The 27,492-nt window shown below is 36.7% G+C and overlaps 1 protein-coding gene across 1 annotated transcript in view; it reads right to left on the bottom strand.

Annotated features, from left to right (window-relative positions):
• Nucleotides 1-25,020, bottom strand: part of LOC131439571 (uncharacterized) — a 49,261-nt gene extending 24,241 nt beyond the window's left edge. Inside the window, exon 1 of the mRNA XM_058610741.1 lies at nucleotides 24,799-25,020. The gene's annotated coding sequence lies outside the window, so the exon portion shown is untranslated. The remainder of the gene's footprint in view (nucleotides 1-24,798) is intronic.
• Between the last annotated feature and the right edge of the window lie 2,472 nt (nucleotides 25,021-27,492).

Genomic DNA, 27,492 nt, shown 5'->3' with positions numbered 1-27,492 from the left:
CACAGCTCTGAGGCGGCCAAACGACATCCGAATTTCGACTCATAATTCGATCTTCGAAGACTGTGCGCAGAAGATCGATCGTAGCGTTGGCTGTGTGGCACGGAGCGCCGTCTTGTTGGAACCAAATGGTGCCAAGTCTTCCTCTTCAAGTAACGGAAAGAATCAATCGCTAATCATGGCGCGGTAGCGCTCGCCATTGACCGTGGCGGCGGCTCCTGCCTCATTTTCGAAGAAAAATGGCCCAATGATGCCGCCAGACCAAAATCCGTACCAAACCGTCACTTTCTGAAGATGCATCGGCTTCTCCATGATAACGTGCAAGTTTTCCGTCCCACAGATGCGACAATTTTGCTTATTAACATACCCGCCGAGATGAAAATCTGTCTCATCCGAGAAGATGATTTTTTGGCAAAAATCGGCGTCTTCTTCAAAGTAAAACTGCACTATTTTCACGCGTTCCTCAAACGCATACACAACCATTTTCGTTCAGCGGAAGGATAAAACTAAGTTTCTGTCAAATTAAAAGTGACATTAAGGTTACCAATGTCGAAATAACCGCTAGTTAAAAAAATGTTAGATGGCGGACCCTGTAGTAGAGGACACAAGAGGTAAATGCACTAGGAAAACAAATATATTATTAATACGAAGTTTGTTGAGGTTACGTTGATGTTCCATTTATTACTAACAGTAAAGCAAAGTCCCAGTGAAAAAGATTTCCTTTGAAAGGATTCACTATTGAATTACTGTACTATGTTGTGAAAAAGTATAATTTGCGCACTTTTCTATAAAAGTTCTATCAATAGGGCAAGGTGGGGCAAGACTGTCATCATTTTCATAAAGAATGAACACCTATATAAATATTTGGGTTTGCTCATTGTCGATATAAGTTCAGATCATTGGTATATCTTTTAATTCAAAAATCATTTTGAAAACGATGGTACGGTCATTTAGGCGAGTTTCTTCGCGTAATGTCGTTTTCTTTTTTAAAATGCACTAAACCGGTGCAGTGCTACACCGACGACACGACCTGCCACTCGTCTATCAAAACTGTATCGTAAATTTCACTACCCCTCAGTAACTGGAAATGTCAAATCGAAAACGCTAGTGAATTTTTTTAAACTGGCAGCACAAGTTGATATATTTATTGATTTTGAATAACAGTCACCATAACCTTGGTTACTGCATATCGAAGGCAAGATGAATGTAAACAAAATAAATTTCAGATCGGTTATTATATTACGGAACATTTTAATGGATTTACCTGACTCGAGCGGAATGTAAAAATTGAGGAGTATGAGTTATGTCTTTTACAAAGCCAAGTTCAAAATTCAGGTCTTGACTTGGAACCGTTGTGTAAGAAGGAAGACATGGAAATGACCGACAACGAGCTGAGCGAAGCTAGTGCTCTGCGGTACCTGTATAACGTACGGTAAAATGATTTCTTTGTGGAATTCCACTAGTAATCCTCGAATAGTGGCCAACAAAGTGAAATACTGTTTCCACTGCTGCGCAATCAACCGACACAAACCAATTTTGACACCGGCATATTACACCGAATCCTACTGCCCAGAAAAGCTAGCAGTTAAAGTGTACGGATGAATCGCTGGAAGCAGATCATTGTCCTCGTTCGTTGGTTTCATCCATAGTTTCGATTAAATTCCGAAAATCGAGTCCATTTAAATGCATTTCTGCTTAATTTGGACAAAGTTTAACACTAATAGAACTATTCCACCGCTTTCAAAACATGTTTGTTTGTTTTGGGGTTCCTTGGTAACTAGTCCATAGCAACTTAAACAGTGTTGCTCGAGAAGATTATTTTTATCATTTACAGGGGGTCGCTAGATTTGTGGTAACTGGCGGTGAATCGTTAGCGAACAGTTTTAATGCTGATTTTTCTTCGGAGTGTCTGCTCGTGTCGTCGGCTACACCATGGCATGAATAAACGAACGAAAATAATGAAAACATAAACAGTAACCCTTGACTACAATAAACGATTTCATTGCACAGAGCTACACCGAACTTTTGATGAGTGCTACAACAGTGGTATCGGTGCAATAATTCCATCTACAGTGAGCATGGCAAAAAAACATAGTTTCGGATCAGAAGCTGTTCGTATAGAGGTTTTATTTTTAATCATTTGATGTGTGGGTTTCTGTAAAAGTTTTTTTTTCTTTTGGTAGAATCATCATTTGAAATGTTTGATGATATATAAGATCTAATCAGGACATTTCAGTGATAGTAATTCTTGATTTAATTCTGTTCTTATTTATTCTTTCGAAACTCGATAACATCTGTTTTACCGCTATACACTTATCTTTAAATGAAATACTTATTGCCTTGTAGCATCTATTGAACACAAATGATGATGTGGAAGTAGAAATTTTTTTTCTGGCCACGTGCAATATGGACTGTCCCTTATAAGAATATTTCAACTCACTCTAGATCACAAGTCACTAATTGCCATATGATTTTCATTCGTCCACCACCTACTCATCTGTTGCTCGAATGAACAGTCGTCTTCTATTTGCGGAAACCACCAACTACGTTGCTAGAGTTTGATTTTAAACACATTGTGATTGAAGCCACAAACACACACATTATTTCTAAATTGAGTTCGTTTATCGTATAAAAATTGTATCCATAGAAGCAAAACCAATCCAATTGTTACTGATAGGTCAGTCGTTTTTGAGTATTCAATGAATTTGAAAGCCTTGTACCGACCATGAATGTTTGATGTTTTGTGCTATCGGCTGCCTACAACAGTAGTGCATTCGATGATTAACGTTATAACAGCAACTGATAATTAATATACACCCATAATGGAACATCACCATATCGTACGTGAAGAATAATATTGACAATTTCAAGTAACTTTATTCATCTACTAGTACTGTTTAAACTATTTAAAAAAAACTTGTTTTAATCCACCTATAGGTGTGATAATGCTTTCCTCTTGAAATTCAAACAGTGTTATTACAATATTTTTCCATTGAGCTAATTTTTGACATAATTTTGGTAGATCCAATAAATGCCACGCTTACGTCGTTCATTCAATAATATTTCCGGAAGCGAAAGTATCGACAATAATACACCTGAACTTCACAAAAGACCTCTTTGCCGATTTCGAGCCAGCTCAAGTTTGTGGAAACCGGCTTGAAATGTTTGACTCTCTTCATCCTATAATTCCGGAACCTGAAATCGGATCCGTCTAAATTTTCAACGTATTTTATTTGAATCTAGGTTTGTGAAAACCGGTTTAATTGTGGTTTGGTAGAATTGAACTAACCGTTTCCGATAAAGTTCCACTTTGACGTGTTTAATTACTGTTTTCAGTACTAAAACAAATTGAACAGGCTGAGCATGTCATAAAAATGCCTGGCGATAGCCCAGTGAAATAGGGTTTTGAATATGATACGGTTCGAAGAAGAAAAAGAAGAAATGCACTACGAGAAAGTAGGATCGATCAAGTGGAGGGTTATGTAAAAAGTATCCGTTCCTTGAGTGGCTGGCAATGAGCAGCCAAAGACCGAGTTAGACGAAGATGTATGCTTGATACAGTAAAGGGCATCTCCGGACTATAGTTGCTAAGCTAGATAAAATCAGTACTAACAAGATCAGCATAGTAGAAGATAATTTCTCATCAGTTTTAAAGAATCTTTTTTGTGTAGGCACTCGTAAAAACACACTTTAAAAACTGAAATAATCGAATCTGCATAAAATGCTGAATAAATCTGGCTACTTCGTTGAAATCGATCCAGTCATCTACTAGAAGATTGAGTGCACAAAAATGTTACATACACGCACACATTTTGCGATCTCGACGAACTGATTCGAATTGTCACTCCGCTTTCCGGGCCTCGATTCAAATCGGAACTGCAAGTCAGATCGAAAAGAGAAATTGAATGAAACCATAACATTCCTTTGAGTCTAGACTTGTGACAATCGACTAAGAATTCCATGAGATTTCGAAGTGAGTTCCACTTTAGAGTTTTAGGTATTTAGGGACCAGCATAACCCAAAACGGTTCGTATGACGATGAATTAAAATGATGAATGACTAGGAATAGTTTTGAGCCCAACTTTTCGGTATCGTTATCTTCTATGACGGTTTGAATTTTAAAAACTTATCACCCTGTAATTGCAGATAGAATCACCAATTATGTATGGGATTCTATTACTTTGAGATTTTGTTTATAAAATTCGTCTTACTTTGAGCAAACGATTAAGCTCTCTAATCCCGATACTCTCGGAACCGGAATTCGGAGATCGGTGTAGCCATCTTTGAGAAATCGTAGTGCGTTCCAATTTTTTTTTATACCTTCCGAATCGAAAACCGAGAACCGTACAAATTGAAATAAGTTATACCAACGTTGATATTTTTACACTAATCACCCTGTATCTCCTGAACTTGAAATCGGATCTGATTAAAAAACAAGAAGTTTTTATGGGATCCTAAGACCTTTCATTTGAGCAGTTAAAATCTATATAAATATGAATATGTTTTGAAAATACTGCCATCTTTCTTATACATATGTAATATTCGAACGATTATGTTTCCAAAAATGAACCGTGCTAAAATCAAAACGAGGCAAAATACCATGAAAAACTGTTAACCATTTCGCGGTTAGTTTTAAATTTTACTTAAAATCTGACACTCGAGCGATTAATTTGATGTTGTCAAAAATAACCCTGCTCGAGAGCATGGTTTTTTTGTCAGATCGATGGTTATTTTCCGAGTTTGAAAAAAATTTTGCAATAAAAATTCTAATATTAATTCTTTAGTTGAAATTATTTCCAGTGGAAAATAAACCCTAATAACTTTTCGTCTGTCAAATTTTGAAATGGGCCGCAGTTTTAGTAAATTTAACTACTCGACACAAAATAACCAAGTATCAGATTTCAACCAAAAGTTAAAATTAACCGCGAAATGGTTCACAACAGTATTAAAATCGTGTTTCACTTCCCTCCCAAGCATCGCTCTATCATACAGGGCTCAAAACTCATACTGCTGGAATAGTGGGAAACATACTGCTGGAATAGTGGGAAACATCGCTTGTCCAAAAATATCAAAATGTCCGATAGAAACGGACGGATTTTAACAATCTATGGCTTGTTGGATAGCTATTACCGTGTGAAATCTAAATCTTAAAACATATTTTGATTCCAAAGACTATTATGAAAGATATTGTCAAAAAACTGAAAAAATTTTACATAAGACTTTGTATAACTCGAAATATAAACATCCTATCTCAAAACCTTCAATAGCGTTCAGACCGCCCTGTAGACCTTTCATTTGCGATTAGTTTGATCAAATTCGGTACAACCATCTCTGAGATCTCGACCTCTTTGTTAAGAGTTTACCTTTTTAGATTTTATTGGCCAATTTACCCCTTTATTCCAGAACTGCAAGTCGGATCCAGATAAAATTGAATAGACTTCCATTTGAATATAATCGGTTGAGCAGTATCTGAGAGAATTGAACCAAATGTCATGAAGAAGGATACTGTACACAGTCTTTGAAGGGCTGTAAACAATTTCACAAGTGCCAATCTTCTATACAGTCATCTAAGAGAACGTTGATGACAAAGAAGGCTCGAGTTATTTGACAAACGCTGTGAACCATTTCGCGAATGATTTTAACTTTTTGTTCAAAGTTTACTTTTTGATTGTTATTTTTATCAAGTAGTTATATTTGACTAAACCTACGACTCGTTTCAAAAGCAAAGTCCTGTAATTACATTCCTTTTTGTGGAATTTGGCCTTTCTGTTCCAAAAGACTTCGCAGCCGATTCTTAGTGTACAGAATCATTGCATGGCTAGTACTATGGATCCTACTGATACTAAGAATCCTTCCAGGTCGGGGCTCGAACATACGACAACGACTCGCTTCAACGTTTGACTAATGGAAAGTGTGTTGGATTTATAGTGCATTGAAAATGAAATTTATAGAATAATTATAATACAAAAAAATTATAAACATCACCATAAAAAATCATAAGAATAACGATAGTATTAATGATTATTTCGGAAAACAGTTACATTTCATTAGCAGCTACACTTTGAATTACTATACATTGACGAATGGAAGAAGCTTTCCACAAAAATAGCTTTAAGCTGTTCTCTCTCAATAACTCATTGAACATTTCATACAAAAGAAATAACTGATTCCGCTGTTAAGTTGGTCAAATGAAGTTTCTCCATAGCTGGCCAAACTTGGGCCACTGCCAGTCATTTTCAAGTTCAACCTACGATGGATGTGTAACCGAGTAAAATAAATAGGCGGATAAAACTGAATCAATAAATACAGCAACATGTGTAATGATTGTATCTATCGGGGTATGCTTAAATTATTGCAGTTTGTTTTAGTTTGCTTCATCACTCACTATTTATGGATAACTGTCCGCCTCCAACGGTAGTGAGTGTGCTGAATAAATTTTAGTACATCTTTTTCGGATCCGACAAACTCGAAAATAGTATTGAATGGGCAAGAAATAGTAGAGTGTTTGAAGGAGTGAAAAGAGGAACGATTTATTTCAACGAAATAGCATAATAACCTACAACCAAAGACGTCGTATTATCATGATATCCAGCTCTCGCATTTCGCGAACAAATCATACTTTTTCGTGGTCATGACGCCATCAGACGAGTTGACATCAAATCTCGTACATACAAGTAGGGGGGAGCAATATCGAATTCGTGCGCGCTAAAATAGCAACGCTCTGCAACCATACTACTGACATGATGGCGTAACTGAACTGAAAATTGAGGTCTCTCTAAGCTGCAAGGGAATTTTGTGAAATATTTCATCCAGATAAAACAAGGTGACAGCAATATTTCTTCAAAATATAATTGATTACCAAATAGTTTTTTAAATTCCCAGCCACCTCTTTTTGTCATATTGAACTAATTATCATTTATAAGTTAATTTTACCTAATTCAAACATATCTTCAATCACATTTAATTTAATTTATTCAGACTGCTATTGGTAGGTTTTCGCAACGTAAAGATAACGAAAATGAAACGTAACAAACTTTTTGTTAGCTTAAATATTGCGAACACATCATAAAGTCGCAATAAGTGTATGAAACATAAATTAAAAAAAAAATTAAAAAAAATTGTTAATTTATAAACAAATTTTCAGACCAGCCATGCTTTATGCAGTACCAATTTGGTCAAGTTGTTGTTCCACCAGGAAGAAAACGCTTCAAAGGATTCAGAATAAAATTCTGAAAATGATTTTGAAGCGTCCTTCCTGGTTTAGTACAAATGAGTTACACAGACCCACAAATATAGAACCATTAGATGTAATGTCACATAATATTATAAGCAAATTCCGACAAAAATCGATGCAATCTTCAATTTAATCGATTCGCTCTCTGTATTAGTTAGTAAGTTAATATATAAGTTCCTTTTCCCCATTACACAATACAAGTAGGTTTAGAATTTTCCCTACACAAAAATCTCAGAATTGCGGAAGCAAATAATGTCCTCATAGTAATAACCAAATCATACTAGTATAATAGGGCTGAAAAGTCACCACTTGTGGCTGAACACCCAATTTAAATCTTAATAATTTAATTTTAACTCATATTCCAATAAATAGTTATTTAAAAAAAACATAAATAAAACAAGAACATTACTGAAATGAAAGGTCTTATAGCCTCATACAATTTTCCTGAATTTCATTTGGATCCTACTTCCGGTTCCAGAATTACAAGGAAATACGTGCAAATTTATTAAAAATGCGCATGCGGAAATTTCTTAACCGATTTTCACAAACTAAGAAACAAATGAAAGGTCTTAAAATTGTTCCCGAAAAGTTGATCCAGGTCCGACTTCTGGTTTCGGTATTACAGTGCGATTAGTGAAAATTTTCAATTTCATGAGTATTTTTCACAAGCGATGGCGAAACGAGATGCATTTTTTTATAAAACTTACTGCTACATTCATCTAGTTGGCAGATCTTGTTAATTATTGAATATATTAAACTACTTTGGGACTACTAGTCCCCGGTTTCCGCTTCCGAAAGCACCGATAATAGTGAAGAAAATCTCCAAAAACAGAACTCACTTCGATTTCCCAGCAACGGTTAAACCGATTTTCACGAATCAATTTCAAATAAAGCTCTGAATGTCTTAAAATATACTGTGCAGTTCCGAAATTATAGGGCGATGAGTATCAAAACATTCAGAATGACAAGCCAAAACTTGTACGCGACGGTACGTGCTCCGTTCGCAACGTGCTTTGTTCAATTTCGTAGAGCGTGCAGGGTTGCCACATTAAAATTTATATTTTTCAGGTGAAAAAATGTAAATTTCTGATTCTTAATTTGTATCTACTTGTAAATGTTATAACAAGATCATGATAACGATGCTTTTCTATAAAAGTACACTTATTGCCTTTCTCATACAGAAAGTTCATGCAATCTCTTGAACAATTGACTAGTGAAAATCGGTTCAGAGGGCTAAGTGTTCCATATCATTCGACACAGTTCATCGAACTGAGCAATGCATGTGTCTGTGCGTGTATGTGTGTGATTGTATGTGTCAAATAATATCACTCATAAAATAAAAATCTCACAGGCCCATAGGTTCCTATTGAACTTCACGCCGTCATTTAGAGCGAGGATGCAAACAAGGGTAAAATTCTTCTGGATTTGGCTTAAAATTGATTCAATCTGTAGGCTATATTAGTTACTTACTAAACGACCCGACTTCGGCTATACTGGTTCCAAGTTCCCGGTTTCAGAAGTACCGGAAATAGTGGTCAAAAAGTTTAAAACGAGACTCACTCAATTTTCTCAGAGATGATTTGATCGATTTCTACAAACAGGCGCAAATAAAAGTTCCTATAGTCTCGTAGGTTGCTGTTTATTCTCATCCGTCTACCGACTTCCGGTTCCAAAATTATAGGGTAAAGTGCGTTTAATCATTTAGCGTCGCTATGCAAAATAAAAATTTTGTATAGTCGCTATGCAAAATAAAAAAATGCTTACAAAATGCATATAACTGTTTACAAATTGAAAAGGTTAATGTTAGTTTATACCCAAAGAAAATTTCTTGTTTTATTCAAGATTGAAAAAAAAATTCTTCACAGAATCTTCTAGTAATATTTTTGAAAATATTAGTAATATGAAAAAGGCATCATTACACCATTAGGTGGATTAAAAAGGTTTTTCCTCTATACACTACCATAAGCACAAAGAAAACAATATATGGATAGAAAATCGATGGAGACTATATTATAATTCGTGTACATGGATAATTTTAAGCATTTAAGAAAGGTCATTTCATAGTTTGTTTTCCATGCCTTTATCAACAGATTTTGATAAAAGGTGTATCAATTAATTTAATCATTTAATAAAAATTGAATTACGGTCGACAGTTTAAAACAATCGTAATAAAATTTGAACATCGTATTAATTTTGTAATTTCATATACTATGCTTGTTTTTTATTACTGAAAGAAAATAATTCTGGACCCATTCAATGTTTACGTTTACGACTAAGATTTAACTAGTTTAATTAAAAACAAGCTATTTTCATGTTATGGAAAGATAAGTTATTTCAGCATGACTTTGCCAAGTAACAACTTTTTTTTGTTCAGATTATAGAGGTTTTAAACTTAAAGTCGCCTACCCGGGCCAGAAAAACTTTCCGACCATATGTGCAGGGTTGGGAATCAAACCCAGGTAGTCTGCGTGAAAAGCAGGCATCGACTTACCCATCACGCTATACCCGTCCCCTGAAACGTAACAACTTATTTTTAACCGATCTCTAATAAGTCGCTAGTCACTAGTCAAAACTGCTCTTTTTAAGTCACGCAAGTGGAAAGATATTAGTAATAATCACTCAGATTTCGTGATGCGAACTAGTCACAAATAAGCTACCGTAACAAAATTTGTTACTTGGGACTACAAAATAACGAAACAAAGAAAACTGCATTCAATTTGGTGCCCTCATATGCCAAAGTAAATATTGAGAAACAAATTTATTCGAGTATAATGGACATTTATAAACAATGCATCATGGCGCTCTTGTTACGAACCAGAGAGGGTTGATGGGGCTATTGGTTTACTGGTCACGTTTTTGTACATTAATTTCTCGTCGCAGTTGTTGCTTTTGTTGTTATTGTTGGAAGCATGATTTTTTTCATTGCCCAGACTGTTGTTCATGCGTTGTATGATATTAAGATTGTTATCAATTGTAACACAATAATCGATGACAGTAGAGAGTTAAATCTATTCCGGGGTTCTAATGTTACAGGTCCGGCACTCGAAGTGTAACCAATTAAAAAGGCCATAAATTCAGTTTGGAAAATTACTTTTACTTAATTCAAAGTACAAAATGTGTAAAAATTCAGAATCAATTCACTTTTGCTCGATATGAGCACCTTTTGTCTTGACTATGGCCTTGAGACGGTCAAAAAACGAATCGCAAGTTGCCGAATGTGACTTGCAGGTATTTAGGCCCACTCGCGGACAATAACTTTTTTCAGCGCCTCGAGACTGGTGTATCTTTTAGTTCGGACTTTGCTCTCCAAAATGGCCCAAAGAAGGCATCTGGTGAATTCGAGAGCCATTGTGTGGACGTGATGAAGTTCGGAACGTTGTTTTTCAGCCATTCTTGGTTCACTCGAGCTTTGTGAGACGGTGCCGAGTCCTGCTGAAACGTCCATGGTCTGCCACCGAAATGTTTGTCTGCCCACGGCTTCAAAGCAACCTCCAGAATACTTTCCCGATAATATGTCGCATTTACCTTGACGCCTCCTGGTGGCCAATCGATGACTCAAAGTCTCGTATGAACGGTCGGTCAAGTAAACCCTATCGTTTTGAGAGTTTACGAATTGCTCAATTGGAAAAATTTTCTCGTCAGAAAATACAATGTTCGGAAATTGACCGCTTTCGGCCAAACGAAGCAACTCCTTCGCTCTCTCAAGTCAAGATTTTTTTTTCGCGTTCACTTTTGGCAAAATGCTTTCTTGCGCTTGTAAACAATACAACTCCGAACTGTCATTTAGCAAATTTCTAGAGAGCTGATGCCCGTGCGTCAGCTGCGCGAGCGGTCTGAAGTTGGTTACACTTCGAGTGCCGGACCCTGTAGTATGGTGCCGAATTTGTCTAAGAAGTACTGGGATGGTTTGAAGACAATGTATTATAAATTCCTTTGTCTTATCATTTTGTTCGATTTCTTACTAGACTTACCGTAGTAAACAAGTTGTTGGTAGAATTGGTATGCGGCTAGTTGCGATTTCTAGGAGACCAGCGATTCTTATGAGTGACTTGTGTTGCGATCAAAGACCATGTGAAATGAACAGGGCAATTATAAATCTTTGGATATACTCGTCATTAACGTTCGAAGGACAGTCATACACACGCACTTCTATAAGTGTCAGCATAATGTTCCCCATAACGTTCAATATTTTTATGTTAAACACAGGGCGTATTCTTATTGTCAATAGCGTTTATAACTGCTTCTTCTCCGTACTGGGAAAGGAATTTTATATAGATGTTCTTATCTGAATCTTTACCATCAAAGTACATTGTCTTTTTTTGGCAACGGAGCCGGAGAGAGGCATAGGCGGTCGCCTATGACGTTTTTTTACTTTTCTTAACTTTTTGGAATGTGGAAAGCAAAATGTGCGATTTTGACAAACGGAATTTCTAATGCGTGAAAAGACGACCATAAAAAATAATTTCTTTGATTTATGACCCTTTGCGGAACGATCAATGGCGGATGATTCACGAAAATGAACCGCCGACCCTGAAAACGAATGTCGACCCTGTTTGGCAACTTTACTGTTAACCAACTCGACAATGCTTGGAATCAATGGTGATTGACTTTGTTCGAAGCACCATTGCTTCTTCGTTAGGTTTTGTTTGAGATAGTAAAGTGTGAACTTTTCCTTAACTCTGTACCGAGTTTTAATTATCTTTTGAATAAGGAAAAATCGCTGCAACCAAGAGAAAAGTATAAATTTCAATGCTGTAGCTATACACGTTTAAGTTAAATGTTTTCGTCGTTTGGCTTTTGGTTACATAATTCAAATGCATTCACGAGTCACCGAAGGCTCTTATTATCGTTCTCACGTCCACTTTCACGTTCTCTTCACTTACATGTCACTTCATTTGATTTTCCCTGTTACCAGTATCACACACAGTGAAATAATCACTGTAGTGAAATCCTGTTTTAATCCACCTAGTGGTGTAATGATGCCTTTGATATGAGATATCATACTATCATATATAATACTGCGGTATTCTTTAAAATAATTTTCTTCGATTCTTAAAAGAATAACCGAAATCGGGTTGTGTGACCGTCTACTGATAGAAACTATGTTACAGTTAAGTTAGTAACTTAAGGTTCATAAGGGGTTTGTGTTAAGCGTGTACGAAACACTCTGCATTAAAACAGAGACAATAGTAAATTACTCGCTTGAAGAGCGAAACGGTACAGATGATTATTTTGAGTACACCGGCCGGACGGAGGAAAAAAATGACAAGTCAGTTCTTTGGGGGACACACACCTGACGACCACGCAAATGAGGCACAGCCGGAGTGACATCTTGGAATCTGGAAGATACTGCGCACCCAAGGATCTCGTCCATCCGCGCGTGCTCGTGCAAGAATTTTTCATCACCCGTCGAGCCTCATTGTGTTCGATTCCACACGTCCGGTATTAATTGTTTGGAGGCACCGGTTTCAGGTTATTTCGGTCGATTGTAGTTCGGTCTCACATGCACAATTGAAACAGAGCATCACAGTGAAAAAATTGCTTCTTCCGCGTGTTTGAATCGATTGCGGAGTACGTTCTACTCCTCCGGACGGTGGTGCATACGAAATAAGAAGTGGTCAACAAACAAAACCGCGTCGTCGTCCTTGACGATAATGGTGCGAAACGGCCGTACGTTGATAGTCTGTTAAGCACGCAACTTGCCGTCGTCATTGAAAAGAAGAGGTGCCGCGTGTGTGGATGCTCGCGATCGGGCGGTGTTTCTTTCGGAGAAGAGTGAAGAGGGACGTGTCGAACGTGTTCCATACAGTCCAGCGCAACTTTTGACTGGCACTGCTCCGGCGTGCTGTCGGAATCACAGAGGGCGACCGAAGAGAGAGAGCGACAAGGTCCGCAGGATCCGGACCACGTGACATCAACTCCCATTCCGGACACGCTCCTGATCGCTCCGACCGGGTTGGAATCAAGAGCCGGCGGTAAGACGGCCAGGATGGCAGCGAACTTTGGCAAACTGACGACAACCTAAATGGTGAGTGCACTGCTTTTTCTTACTATTGCCTCTTTTAAATGAACCGTTTATTATTGATTGGTGGGTTATTATCGCTTTGGGCTGAGAGACTAATGTCCTCTCACACTGACCAAATGTTTTCTAACAACTATCAATTGGAAAAGATTTGAGGTCAATTTAGATTTTTTTTATAGTTTTCCCCATTTTCAGTGATGATATACAATTTTTAACCCACTTTACCCTATATTTCCGGATCCGGAAGTCGAATCCGCATGAAATTCAGGAATTACGCATGGGACCACAGGACCTTTCATTTGAATCTAAGTTTGTGGAAATCGGTCGCGCCATCTATGAGAAAAGTTAGAACACATATTTTCTTTTTTTTTACACATTTTACCCCATAACTCCCGAACCGGAAGTCGGATCCAAATAATATTCACGTTTTTTATGGAACATCAAGACCTTTCATTTGAATCTAAGTTTGTGACAATCGGTTCAGCCATCACCGAGAAAAGTTAATGCAAAAAAACGTCACAAACACACATACACAGACATTTTGCTTACTCGACGAACTGAGTCGAATGGTATATGACACTCGACCCTCCGGGCCTCGGTTCAAAAGTCGGTTTTCACAGTGATTGCATAACCTTTCTATATGAGAAAGGCAAAAATCATTTTTCCAATAAAATTTCGGCGATGTGATGTTCGTAATAACCACAAGCTCATCTAAGTAACTACTTTTTTCTCTTAAGCGACTTCCGTAATAAGGGCCTACATTTACTTCACTTGATTTCCATCGTGAAATGATACCTATAATTAGGGTCACAATCACTTCACTTGGTTTTCACCGTGTAGTGATACCGGTAATAAGGGCCATAGACTTTAGAAGCTATGACTGAAATCTTAGGAAATTAATTATAAGTATGGCAAAGCATGGCACTACATTTCTATACGGAACTGGATTTACTGTTCTGACGGAGTTTGCGACCAAATCTTAGTACATGTGTCAACTGCATAGTTGGTGAGCCCATTGACTCTAAGGGTGAAGCCAGAGAGGAAGCGACAAGCGACGCGAAGCAAAACTTGACAAATCGCACATAGTCGCGCGCAGGGCTTCGTCCATTCAAGTTCAGCAGAAAATGACAAGTATGTCAGAGTGAACTCGATGCGTTGCGAAGCGACTACTGACCGATCACATCGCACTCACTCTGACATACATGTCGTTTTTCTGCTGAACTTGAATGGACGGAGCTCTGCCGCGCGACTCCGTTCTGATCTATCATGTTTCGCATCGCTTCGTTTCGCGTCGCGTGTCGCTTTCTCTCTGGCTTTACCCTAAGAATGAATCCAGGTTGGAGTTCGGGCATACAGTAATATACAATATACTATCTTTTTGAAATTCGTAATACATTGATACAATCGTTCTCCATCAAACAGTATTGGAGTCAAAATTTTTTCATTTTGTCGTTAGGTTGACCATTTCCATGTCTGGCTAGTTAAAAAAATCGATTTTTTGGAAAATAGGCTTTTGCCTCTCTTATAAAGAAGAGCCGTGCAAACACTCTGAAAACCGACGTTAGACTTAGAGGACCGAGTGTCATACACCATTCCAGCCAGTCCGTCGAGGTCGCGCAATGTTTCCGTGTGTATTAGAGTACCAATAAAAAAGGGAGATCTCTCATTTCGTAAAGCGGTAGTGCTCAAATGATTGATTACCTAAAAAAAAGTAGGATAAGCGGTATACAAAAATTTATATTGGATATGGATAAGCGGTTTAAATTAGATTCCGATGTTTCATGCAATTCAAAGACATTTAGCATAAAAAAAATCGATTCCGGAAATTTTATGTAACTTTTTGGTGTTCGAACATTATCAAATTTTGACCGCTGGGCGGGACTACTTACTCATACACTCATTTTTTTCCGTGATGTCTAAACCAAGTTTAGAAAACTTATGGTTTAATGAAAGGCATTCTTGTTCCATAGATTTTTTTTTAATTTTAAATGAATCTGACTTTTGGTTCAGGAATTACAAAATGAAATGAAAAAAAAAATGCAAATCAACATACACAAAATACCAGTCCAATATTTTTCGACGCAGAAACATTTTATGATTTTTTTTTTGTCGTGAATACGACTTACTTTACTATGGGGTGCCTTTTCAAAATTAGCCATATGGAAGAATGGGCAGAACTTAATCGTGAATATCTCGACATGTAATAACGGCAGCAACATAATTCTTTCACCATTTTATCAAAAATATGATCAGGAATTTGGGATAATATTTTGAACATTGTAAGATGACCACAAACAACTCAAAAGTTAAGTTTTCTAAAACTTTGAAAACAACGCGGAAAACTCTTTACATTTACTTGGCTTTTTCGCGCAAGGACGACGATTTTGAGGTAGTCAGGCACATATCTTCAACTGACTGCGTATAAAAGGGGAACCGTGGTCAAAAATCGATCATTTCTTCTTGTGCGTTGGATGGAAGCAGACGTCGTGGGAATGATTTAATCAACCAGCAGCGACGGAGAGTGCACCTTTTACGTGGTTAGAACCTCAAACGCTCAGGTCGCAACTCTCATCCGCTTTCCGGTCGTCGAGGTAGCGATCTCATCAACCAGCAGCGACGGAGAGTGCACCCTCCAACTGAATTCTGAGTCTGTTCTAAGTTCTGAATTTAGTTCTTGAGCTCTGGTCCAGTTCCTAATTCCACGAACGCCTTCATAAATGGTTCTTTTCAGAACCACCAATATTTTATCATAAAAAACTATACTGGTTATTTCGTAATATTTGTGTGTCAGAATGTTTAATATAACTAATCTGTACTGTAGTTGTATCGTTTCAAATTCTAGTAGTGTAAAACGGCAAAACTTGCACAATTCACACAATCGATCAACTAATTGATATTCGGAAGTATAAAGAAAGAGTGTCCGTTATATTCGTATTCGCGACATCTAGTTATGTCTTTGACATTACACACCTGTACTTTTTGCAACGCGCATTTTTTATTGGTTTTATCTCTTCAGTCACCCAGTACCTGCCAATACTGTCTAGTTAACTGCGAACATATCGGCCGTGAACATTTGTTTAAGAAGTGAAGTATAATCGTATAATCATTCATCAGAAGGGAAAAAAAACTATTAGTCATGAGTCAGCTGAGTTCATTATCCATTTCAAATATTTTTAATATTGGTTTCGGTTTCACTAGATTTGTTATTAAACACAAAGTTTATTTCTATGCCAACTACCACTGTACTTACAACGCTTTGGAAAATAATAGCAGCTCAACCAATAAAACCTGTTTCAAAATATTTGATCAATGCACATGTTTGAAGCTATAGAATGTTGAGCTTCACAGCACCTTACGGTCAGCAACGAGAAGCCACATAAATGACATCATCGCTCATTTTCGACAAGAGTTGAAATTTCTAGACAATGAATATTATGCTGAATAGCGGGTTTTATGAGCGACGCTTTGTCGAATAACAATATGCATTCAAATCAAATGTAGTAAAAGTTCACGTGACTTAATCTTGTTTCAGTGTTATAATCATTATAAGTTTAAGAACAATACTACTATCATGTTGGGACTATAATCAAGATAAACCTGCTTTAATTCACTTATTGGTTTCTTGACGTCGTTTTCATACTCGTATGCGTGAAGTCAAGTCCTAAAATTTGAACAATTCTGAGTCCAGTTTCAAAAAATCTCACATCTAAAAGCTATGCAATCACTGGAAAAAGTTTGCATCAAAGCATAACGTCACATATCATTCGATATAAAAATGTGATTGTATGTTTTCTCGAAAATTTCTCGATTGATTTTCAAGTTTTCTTGCAAATGAAAAGTCTTATGGTCACATAGCCTGCTGTTGAACACTATCCTGATTCCTGTTCAAGAAATACAAGGGGAAGCATATCTCATATGAATGGTATATCCGATGATACATTGAATCCGATGGTGATTGCGCTGAATTCTCAGCCCCGTTTTATGTCCATGTATTTTGATTACATGACTGCAAATATTAATCCTTCTTCGTTCGTTTTCGGCAGTGCTCATTGCTTGGACACATCTGGTACTAATGCTATTCGATACACTCATAAAAGAAAAAATTTATGAAATTCCCACTCGCATATTTCTATATGAGAAAGGCAAAAACAATTTATTATTTTCACCTTCAACACTAAAATCAACTTCAACATTAATAACAACTGCAGCAGTAACAACAAAAATATCAACAACGACAATAACGAAATGACCCAAAATGCGAGAGGATCGTCTGTCCCCCAAGTCTCACTGGATAACAATGAGAACACCTCTCCCCAGAAAAAACGGGTTACATCGAGATCCAGTAAAATATATAGTTGAAATTCCGACTCTGTTAAATTTAAGGATCTTGAGCCGTTTCAAATTAATGAATTAAAATACACATTTCTATACCTTCTAGCGGTGTGATAATGCCTTTCTCTTGTCATTCACATAGTCTTATGACAACTTTTTTTTGTTAAGATTTAATTCGGTAACATTCGTAAAACCAAATGTATGAAAATAATATATTTGAATTTGGTCGATAAAATTGTGCGGTCAGAAAATATTTGTTTGTTACGTCACTTATACGATTATATCTTCGAACTGAAATTTTCCGATCTCGTTGAGCTGAGTCGAATGGTATATGGGTCTCCGGAGCTCCGATCAAAAGGCTGTTTCTCCAGTAATTCCATTTTGCTATGTATAGAGAAAGGCAAAACGTTAACTTAAAGTTTTCTACTTTTATTTTTCTCTGACAAATCCTTAGCAAATTTGAACAAAATTACGTAAACTCTACATTACATATGTTTCTGGTGCGCACTAAATTTTTTTTCACTAAATACAAAGCAAAAGAGCAAAATACAAAGTGATCTTATATATACGACACTCAGTTCATACACTTTTAGACTAATCAAATGTTTTTCACGAGTCATTTTTTTTCAAATTTGGAAAGTAGGAAAACGCTACCTATTTAGCCTTGTTTTTCCCATACCTCTGACATCACCGATGTCAGTGATGTTGATAACGCAGCCCATGGATGCTGAACGAAAAAATTTCATTGAGCTGGCGAGGATGTCTACAAGTTTGCGACACACATTCGACGTCTTTTTGAGGGTCACCTCATCCATATACATGTCAGTTGAGGGGAACAAGCCAACGATGCGTATAAAAAACATATTGCCACCTAATTAACTGAGCAGAAAATGTTTTTTTGATTCGACATTATCAATTTAATTGGTAAGTAATTCGACCGTCTTCATATGTTGCAGGTAAACAGGTGCTATTTTGACAAAACACAATAGTAGTGAAAGCCTGTATATTGATTTTAACTTAATTTCTAGCCCTCAATCGAAATAATTGCCATTGACGAGTTTAACTGTACACCTATTTATTTCATCTAACTCTTAGAATATTCAAAATCGTCAATGTTAAAAATTTACAATAAATCGCATGAATGAATAAATATCTTTTTTATTGATCTTTTGCATGTCTCGCTGAAGTTCAGATGAACCGTCAAACTATTATTGGTTCAATATGAACTGCTTTGCACTGATGAGTTAAGCACTCTTTGGAATCAAATTCCTGAATAATCAAAAAATAAGTTGAAAATGATTTAAACTAATGTTTCACAAAAGCGTATTCTGATTTTTCAATGCAACGCTACTTAGAAGGATGGTTTTACATGTTGGTTACATGTTTGATTGTTTCATGTATTATGATTATTTAAGCACACAATTTTTAAAGTTAGAATTCAATTTATTCAAGTTTAGCAAAAACGTTCGATTGCTTTACTACTAATACTTTCCATAATGTTGTTCACAATAATCATTAAAACTCAATTCATAAACAACTAAGACCAAAATTTGGTACTTTTTAGCCTCTTACTCCCCTCTCGTAAACAGGAGAAGTTTTAACCAAATATTGATATACATCCCGGGAACACTGCTAAACTTGCTTTAAACATAACTTCGTTTAGTCCTTATTTTTTCGGTAGATAGCAAACAACTGCCAACTGAAATGTTTCGGCTAGTGTTTTCACGATCGATATAATTGGATTTGGGGGCACTTTGTGTCACCGGAACTACTTAAAAAAAAAATGGTGTGTAAAACTTTGCTTCCAAACCAAATGAGTCTGCACGCCATACAGCGAACGGAACAATAGACCATTTTTGTTGTTAAAATTGGCAAAATGGAAATTTTAACAGAAGATTTGTCTATTGTATATTCACTAAATTCAGATTGTGCCTCTATTTATTGTCCTGAAGGAATTTTGAAACCGCACAAATTTGTTTACAAGATTTTCATAAAACTGATTTTCTTGAAATGTTGTCAGAAATTCCCATTTATTGTAGGTATTTTTCAACAATTTTTACTTTCGGTATTTCAATCTTTTTCCTTCCTTACCGAATCCGTTTTTCGTTGAGTAAAGCTAAACAGGCTGAATTTCGAAGTTATTTTTTTTATTAAAAAAAGAACCTACGGGACTTTGAACAAGATCACACCCCTTTTCCCTCATAGACAAACGTAGACTTTTATGAAAATCAAGCTAGAAAGCTAGTTGATTTCAAAAACTACAAATCATTAGCTTGTGTGTATCCAAAGATAAATAATAAAGACATGTATGTGCTTATAAATATTTTTGAACAATGTGGTTCGTTCCCGGTACTTTCTGAAATGACCGCACTCACCGCTTGGTGGAGCGCGAGATTAATTGCATTGTTATCATTTCAACCAAAGTGTGCCATAAAATCTCAATATATACAAATGAACTACCGAATCGAAAGGGTCCTCACGGTTTGACATTTGCATTATGAATGTATGATGGGAACTCAGCAGTGCAACCAATTTTTCACAATTGGTGCCAGTTTCACGGAGGACCGAAGATGTGCGCCAAAAAAAGATCGTGACTGTCATGTCTGGAAATTCGTTTGTGGTGTATCCACCAGAAAATATTTTATGGTACTTCCCTATTAATCGAGCGTAAATAAAAAAATCACTAAGATTTTTTGGCATAGTATAATAGTGGCATCTCGTTCTAATGTGCATCTCGTGCACTGCACAACAGGTCAAATTGAACAAATTAACTGCATCCCCATCCGCATTCTATTTTTTTAGATTCTCCATTTATTCGATGAAATCAGGTCGGATTGTCCCGAATAGAATATATTAGGCGATTTTGCCCACAGCACAATACCCTCTCAGCAGGCCGTTCTATTTTGTTGGTCTTTGAGCGCTTGTTGAATGACATATTGCACGAAATATTCGTTCAATTTGCTGGAACGGTTGTTGTTTTTTTCTTGCAAAAATAGTGTGAAAATTAAGTGTTACCTTTACATAGAAAAAAAATTTGTTGTTATTCTACGTGAAGTAGAAGTATTGTGCAGGTATGTAGTGTTAGTTTAAACGATAAGTGGAAAAAACTTCAGAAATTCTGCAATAAAACTAGTCTAACGGAACTACAACTCCTCATGTTCTGGTAATCCCAGAATTCATTGATCAGTACCGGCGCCGGCCAGGCCCGAACGTAGATCGTCTAAGGAATGGGAAGGGATGTTAGTCCAACACTTGTTGTTACTAGTTGCCGTATATACTACTGCGCACTCCACAAGTGTCACGGGAGAAGGATATTTGTTAGTAAAAATTTCAGTACTGGTATTCGCGCGCGACTCAGTATGTTCCGGTTTCAAGATGCTCGGATGCACCACTAAACTCACTGACTTCCCGAGTGAACGTTTGAACAGTATCCTATATTGAAGTCCCGGGAAGTCTTCATTCACAGATCTTATTCGAGAAAACTAAAGAAAAATTTGCAATACTATCGCGTAAAGAATAAAAAACTTCCCTATTTTTTTAAAATGAAATTACTTGATACGAAATAAACGAGTGAATAGGATTTAGACAAAATAGTTGATTCATTGCATTGACATATTCTAAACAGTTGTTAAAAATTATTTCAAAGCACCAAATAAAGGTAAACAGATTTCACGCGTGTCTTGATTATTGATTATATCCGCTTTTATTATTTTAATTATTTATTAATATTATTAATTGGTTATATTGGTTGAACTGGGCAGCCGGCTACCGAGGAAAATATTAATTTATTGTTTGAAATATTAATATCAAGTGTTTTTTTACTGCAATTGTCACCTTTTACGACATGGAAGCAGGAACCCAGTGGATCTATTCTTGGTTCATTTTTTTCCGCCGGATTGCACACGGCATCTAGGCTGGTACTGTCCGGAGAGAGCTAATAGTCACTATCAATCTCCTAGTGGACCCCAGCCCCTATATTGTACACATTTGAGAAGAGGGGATTAATCAGCTTAGCTCTGAGATTTGTTGTTCTCTCTGTCACGTTTGGCTCTGTAAGAACTTGTATCCACATCCTCAGGAGAGGCTTCAGTGGCTTATGCTTATGGTAATTGAAAACAAATTGTTTTCTACAGAGATGCCAGGTTCATAGATTAATCTGAGTTTCACAGATTCACAGCACCTGACCTATCGGAGATTAGTGAGGGAATTGGTAAGCTAAAAAGCAAAAATTCCTCGAGTAATGACCAATTGCCAGGTAAGCTGCTCAAACATGGAAGAGGGGCATTGGCTAGAACGCTGCACTGGATGATTTCTAAGATTTGGGAATTTGAGGTAATTCTACCGCAGCAATCGATGGAAGAGGTCCTATCCAGAGCTGCCAACTGTTTTTTTAATCTGTATTTGGTGGTAAAATCTATCTGTACAATATCGAAAACCGATTTAGTGAGAATATTGGTTTTGCGATCAAAAACAAGGTTTACTCCTATGGAACCAAAAAAAAATTGAAAAATTGAAAATTGAATTATCGGTTTTTTAAGAGAACATATCTGTATTCCTGTATCGAGTACAAAAGTCGGTATAAATACCGATAAATCGGTATAGTTGTCAGCGCTGGTCCCATCTACAAAAAGGGTGATAAGCTGACTGTGGAGGCAGCGTATGAATCACGAATTGCAACAGCTGTTTGGAGAGCCACCTATCGTACGGAAAGTTAAATTGGATGTTATATACAATAGTTTTACAAAACAATTCGCAAGCCAAATTTGTTTCGATTTTTGATATTTTTTGTTATGAAGAATGAAGAAATCAATTTGATGCTTCGAACTTCCGGGCCCCCTGAAACCTCTCAAAACTGTTTTATAAATATGAAAACAAATGCTTTTGATAACTGCTGCCGTTTTAATATTGTATCACAGGAAATCTTGTATGACTTTCGAAAACTAAGTCTCGAGCAAATGGCTTGCAAAGCCATCACATTATATTTTAAACCATACGCTTGAATCTAAACAAACTAAATCCAAACATTTTTGGACCGATTAAATGCAGACTGTGTTCAAAATACCCATGGTTATCCGCGATTCATATTTCTATACATTAGTTACTAATCATTAACCAGATTGCTGGTCTTACAAGCCGGTAGTCTAGGCCTCTTATAAAAATAAAATCGACTATGAATTTTGTCAATACACTGTACAACGTTTTTATACTAATTGATAAAACTTTAAATCGGATCCCGCTACCAATATCTATTACCAATATAATATCAGTTCGCTTTCACATCTCATCTAAGTCAGTCGATAAAACAAAACCGCTTACGTTCGAGACGGAAGAAACTAATAACAGTATTGTGTAGTAAACAATAGAACGATCTCGAAATGAGTGAACCAAACGAATAAAAGCAAACCGCCGATACTAAATAATACAATTACTGTTGACTTCAGGCAGTGCAAAATTCGACCTTCGATACGAGAACTTGAAGGTTTGCTAAAGGAGCAAATGCGTCTTGACATTGACTTCAATGCCATAAGCCAAATAATGTTGTTTATATCCAGTTTTATGAAGAGTTTGATGGAATTCAATTCGCAAAAGACAATAACAATGTGCACTATGTGGAGCACGAAAACATTAAGTACAACATTCCAGTATATATGGAAGATAGTGCTATAGAAGTGCGTGTGCATGATCTTCCCTCAAGCGTCATCGGTCCTTATATTCGCAAAACTATGTCCCAGTACGGAGAGATTCTCTCTATCGAAAAAGTAAAGTATAAGAATTTTTCCCCGGTATTCTAAATGGCGTACGTTTGTTACGCATGCACTTGAAGAGGCCTATACCTTCTTATGTGACTTTCGGTCAAGATACAAGAATCCCGTGCAAATCACTTGTTACTCATGACAATCAGATGGCCACATGTCAACATTGCCAAAAAGCTGTTCACTACGGTAAGCCATGTGATAAACTGGACAAAGGAGACAACTACACCAAAGGACAAAGGTGCTTTCTTCACATCAACCCCAAGCAATCCCAGTACACCTGTGACAGCCACCAACAACAATGAAGCATCCCCTTTAACGAATCCATCAGTATCCCCTATAGAACAAAGTACACCAGCTGCAGTTAACAACTTACCCCCTCCAACCAACCAGCAACTGCAACCAATGTACAAGGCGACTCTACAGCAACTAGCAACGAACTCAAGACTGCGAACAATAAGGAAAACGAAAAGAAGACGGAAATCAACAAGAATATCACCGATGCGGCAATGGATGACGAGACGAGCCACGAACAAAGTGCCCCTCAATCCTCGCAGTAGGGAAATTAAAGCTCCTCTCCCCCTAGAAAAAGCTTGTACGCGAATAGGCCTGAATCAAAATATCTTTTTAAATAAAAAAAAACAATATAAACTAATTAAAGCCAAATAGTTCAACATACGTAATTCTTGAAATAATTGTGCCTGTAGCAACTTTTTCTTATATCAAAAATACAACATTCAAGCATGTGCGACGAATACCGCTCTCTAAACACTTGGTGGTATAATTGGTTTATTGACAGCAATTGATTAGTGATTCTATAACCCTTCACTTATGAAATATGCGATGACCAGTAGCATTCAACGTGGAATACCAATAAATATTAATGCAACAACTTATTACCAGGAAACCAAAATAAAACAAATAAATTAATTAATTCTTCGTAATCAATATTTTCTTCATAATGTTCTCGTATTTCTAACAGCAGAGCTACGCTTTGAATGAAAATATAACTTAAACATAAACTGCACATTAATGGTAATTCCATCGAAATCAATTCGATTTCGAGATTTGCGCAAAACAATTATCATCTTAACGTAACAGCATCAGCAACCACTAATCAATAATCCAATAGTTATTTTGTGATGCAACTTGTTCCTGCATTCTCATCCAAATAGATATTTTATGCACTACTAAAAGGCAGCTTTGTAGCTTTCATGTAGATTGATCTGCGTAATAACTTTTTTCCAAAAAAGCTTAGGAAAGTCTAAGTAAATTTGACTAAAAAAATCATACAGCTTTTGTTTTCACTTTTATCACTGTTATTTTTACGATGAATTTTCGGACACTTCTTTCACCAACATAACACAATCACAGTAAAATTCCGTACACAAAATGCCAATGACACGAAAATTTGATTGAAGAACTGTGATATATCATTTACATAAAGAAATTTGAATTACCTCGAAGTGATGTGTCCATCTATAAATGTAAAACCATTAATTCAGAAGACACAATTCATATTCAGCATTTGCAAGATCATTTTCCCTGCACATTCAAAATTCTCCGATCATTTTCCCCGAAAACTGAAACGCAGATAATTCTACTTCGCACGACGAGAGCTAGAAATCGATTATTATTTGAAAATCTGTGACAGGTTGAATGTTTTTGACGGGAATGATGATTATCACGATGATGATAAAACGAAAATATACCAGGTGGGAAAATTGAACGTCGTTCGGCTGTATACGACTACTCAAAAATAGATACACGGCAAAAATTAAGTATTCATTAATCGCAATCTAATATTGTTTTTCACTCTTAGAGGGCACACGTGTACGATAATAACGTTGCAAATACTTTTCGGAATGCAAGCGGAAAGGAAATTTATTTTATTAATCAATTATAAATATTGCAGCGTGAATGCCATATTGCCCGAGGGGGACGACAAAAAAAATTTCCTATTCCACAAAAAGTCATCAAAATCTAATAAGTGATCCAACATATCCAATGGGTTATTTTCAAGTGAGGAAAATCATGTTCTACTTCAGTTTTTGCAATGACTGAGCGGAAATATATATTGGAAAAGCCAAGTGAAAGAAAAACTAACAGAAAAGTTGAATTTTTGGAAAAAGATACGCTCAGAGACAGGACTCGAACCTGCGTTCTTATGCATTCCGTGCATACGCGCTACCATTTCGCCACTCTGATCTTGTTTTAGCCACTCTAAAACTCGAAAACAGACCACAGACTAACAGACATGACAGTATGAGTAAATTCTTATAAAAATAATTTTTCGTGATGCACTAGTTCCACCTATATTGTACTGCGCGAACTATTTACTATCTGTACACCCCTTGTGTTATGTACAAGTTTTTTTTTCTAGTTGGTTTCCCTTCGTTTGTCAACACCAATCAGCTGCTTGCAGGGATGCCTGATTTCATCAAAATATTTGAAAATGAATCGTCACAATAAATTATTGGATAACGTTGATAATATATTTAACTTTTTCGCGATTTATTTGACTCAACGTTGTTCATCTAGACTAGTTTTATTGTGTTGGTAGTTTTCACCCGAAATTAAGTGGCGGCAGACCAGAAGCAAGTAAATATTGTAACAAAACGGGTTCGATTTTGTATTGCGTTGGAGGATGAGAAGTAGGCATAATTATGTATATAGTTTTGGCAGTATGTATTAAATCTGTATCCTGCATGAAATTCGCATGGACGTATACAAATCAATACATTACAGGTAATTATGCATGAATGGCAAATGACAGACAGGATGTTTCTGATAGGGTAACGTGGCGCCATCATGACACATGTGAGTACTGTCCCAAATAAAGGAATATTCGAAATGACCGTTAAAATGATTGAAGAATCTAATTTGAGTGTCCTGTCTGTTAGTCTGTGAACAGACATAGTAGAAACGACGACACGACCTGCCACTCGCTTTTAAAACTGTATCGTAAATCGAGCTACCCCTCAGTAACTGGTAATGTCAAAATGGAATCGCTTGAAAAAATGTTGGAACTGGCAACACAAGTTGGTAAATTATTGATTTTGAAAAACAGTTACCAGTAGCCTTGGTAACCACAAAAGAAATGTAAGCAAAAACAAGAGATTCTCACTTAAAACGAAACCACTGAGTGTAGTTGGCCCGCTGGCAGATATTAAATTTATTCTTTCAGAGACCTGCCATAGCTGCATAATCTGCAGCTTGGCTGCTGCATAATCTTCAGCTTTGCAGCTGGCGCGTTGTATTCTCGACACTTTTGAAGTACTTGTCTCATAACGAATATGTAATTCGTGGTGGCGTACCGTACCGGCAACGCAAATTATTCACTACCAAAAATTTGATTTCGGTTGTTTAAGGCAATAAAAAACTTCTCGTGTGTTATCTTCAGGAGGAATATATTCAAAAACTAAGCAAAAAAACTAAAACTAATCCACCAAGCCGATTGAATGTAGATTTTTTGATAACTCGCTTTAGGCGACTTGTAACTTCACTAGTAATGATACTAACCGAATAATCATAATCCATCATGATTTCTTGGTGTGAGGGCAGTTTTGAACGCCATTAATAAGGCGTCGACTTGTACTATCAGGAATTGTATAAATGTTTCCCCAGCTTCATACGATGCCAACTCTTTCTCAGCGAGGTTGTGATTGTGATTGATAAATTGGTCAACCCACGGATGCAAACGAGGTTTAAAAAAATTTTGCACGTGCCTGTTCAACGTCACTAGTTTGTAATCGCCCTTGCTGGATTGAACTTTGAAGTGCCGATTGGGCTAGATCTATGTAACCGGTAGGGTAACCAGATTTCAGAGGTGATTTCAAAGCATTTATGAAGTCTAGTTCCAAGCAACTAGCAGCGTTATTAACAACAGCACACACTCCGTCTAGCGATTGCGTTCCACGTCGAATGCACTTCCGAATAATGAAAAATACGTCATCAAACATGCTGGAGCATTGCTGCCCCGTTTCAATGCTGTATAAAATTATCGCTTTCAGGACGCTTTCTTCCATGAAATAACGCTCTAAAAGTAAATATGTCCCAAGAATTTCCTGCATTTGCGTACTCAATCGGGACTTTTCAATCAACTCATTTAAAGTTTTTAGCTTCGCTTTCTAAGTATTTGGTTCCAGAGAACT

This window comes from Malaya genurostris, chromosome 3 (genome assembly GCF_030247185.1).
Source record: "Malaya genurostris strain Urasoe2022 chromosome 3, Malgen_1.1, whole genome shotgun sequence".
Lineage (NCBI taxonomy): Eukaryota > Metazoa > Arthropoda > Insecta > Diptera > Culicidae > Malaya > Malaya genurostris.
Note: the sequence above shows the minus strand (reverse complement) of the source record. Positions and strands in the feature narration are given on the sequence as shown.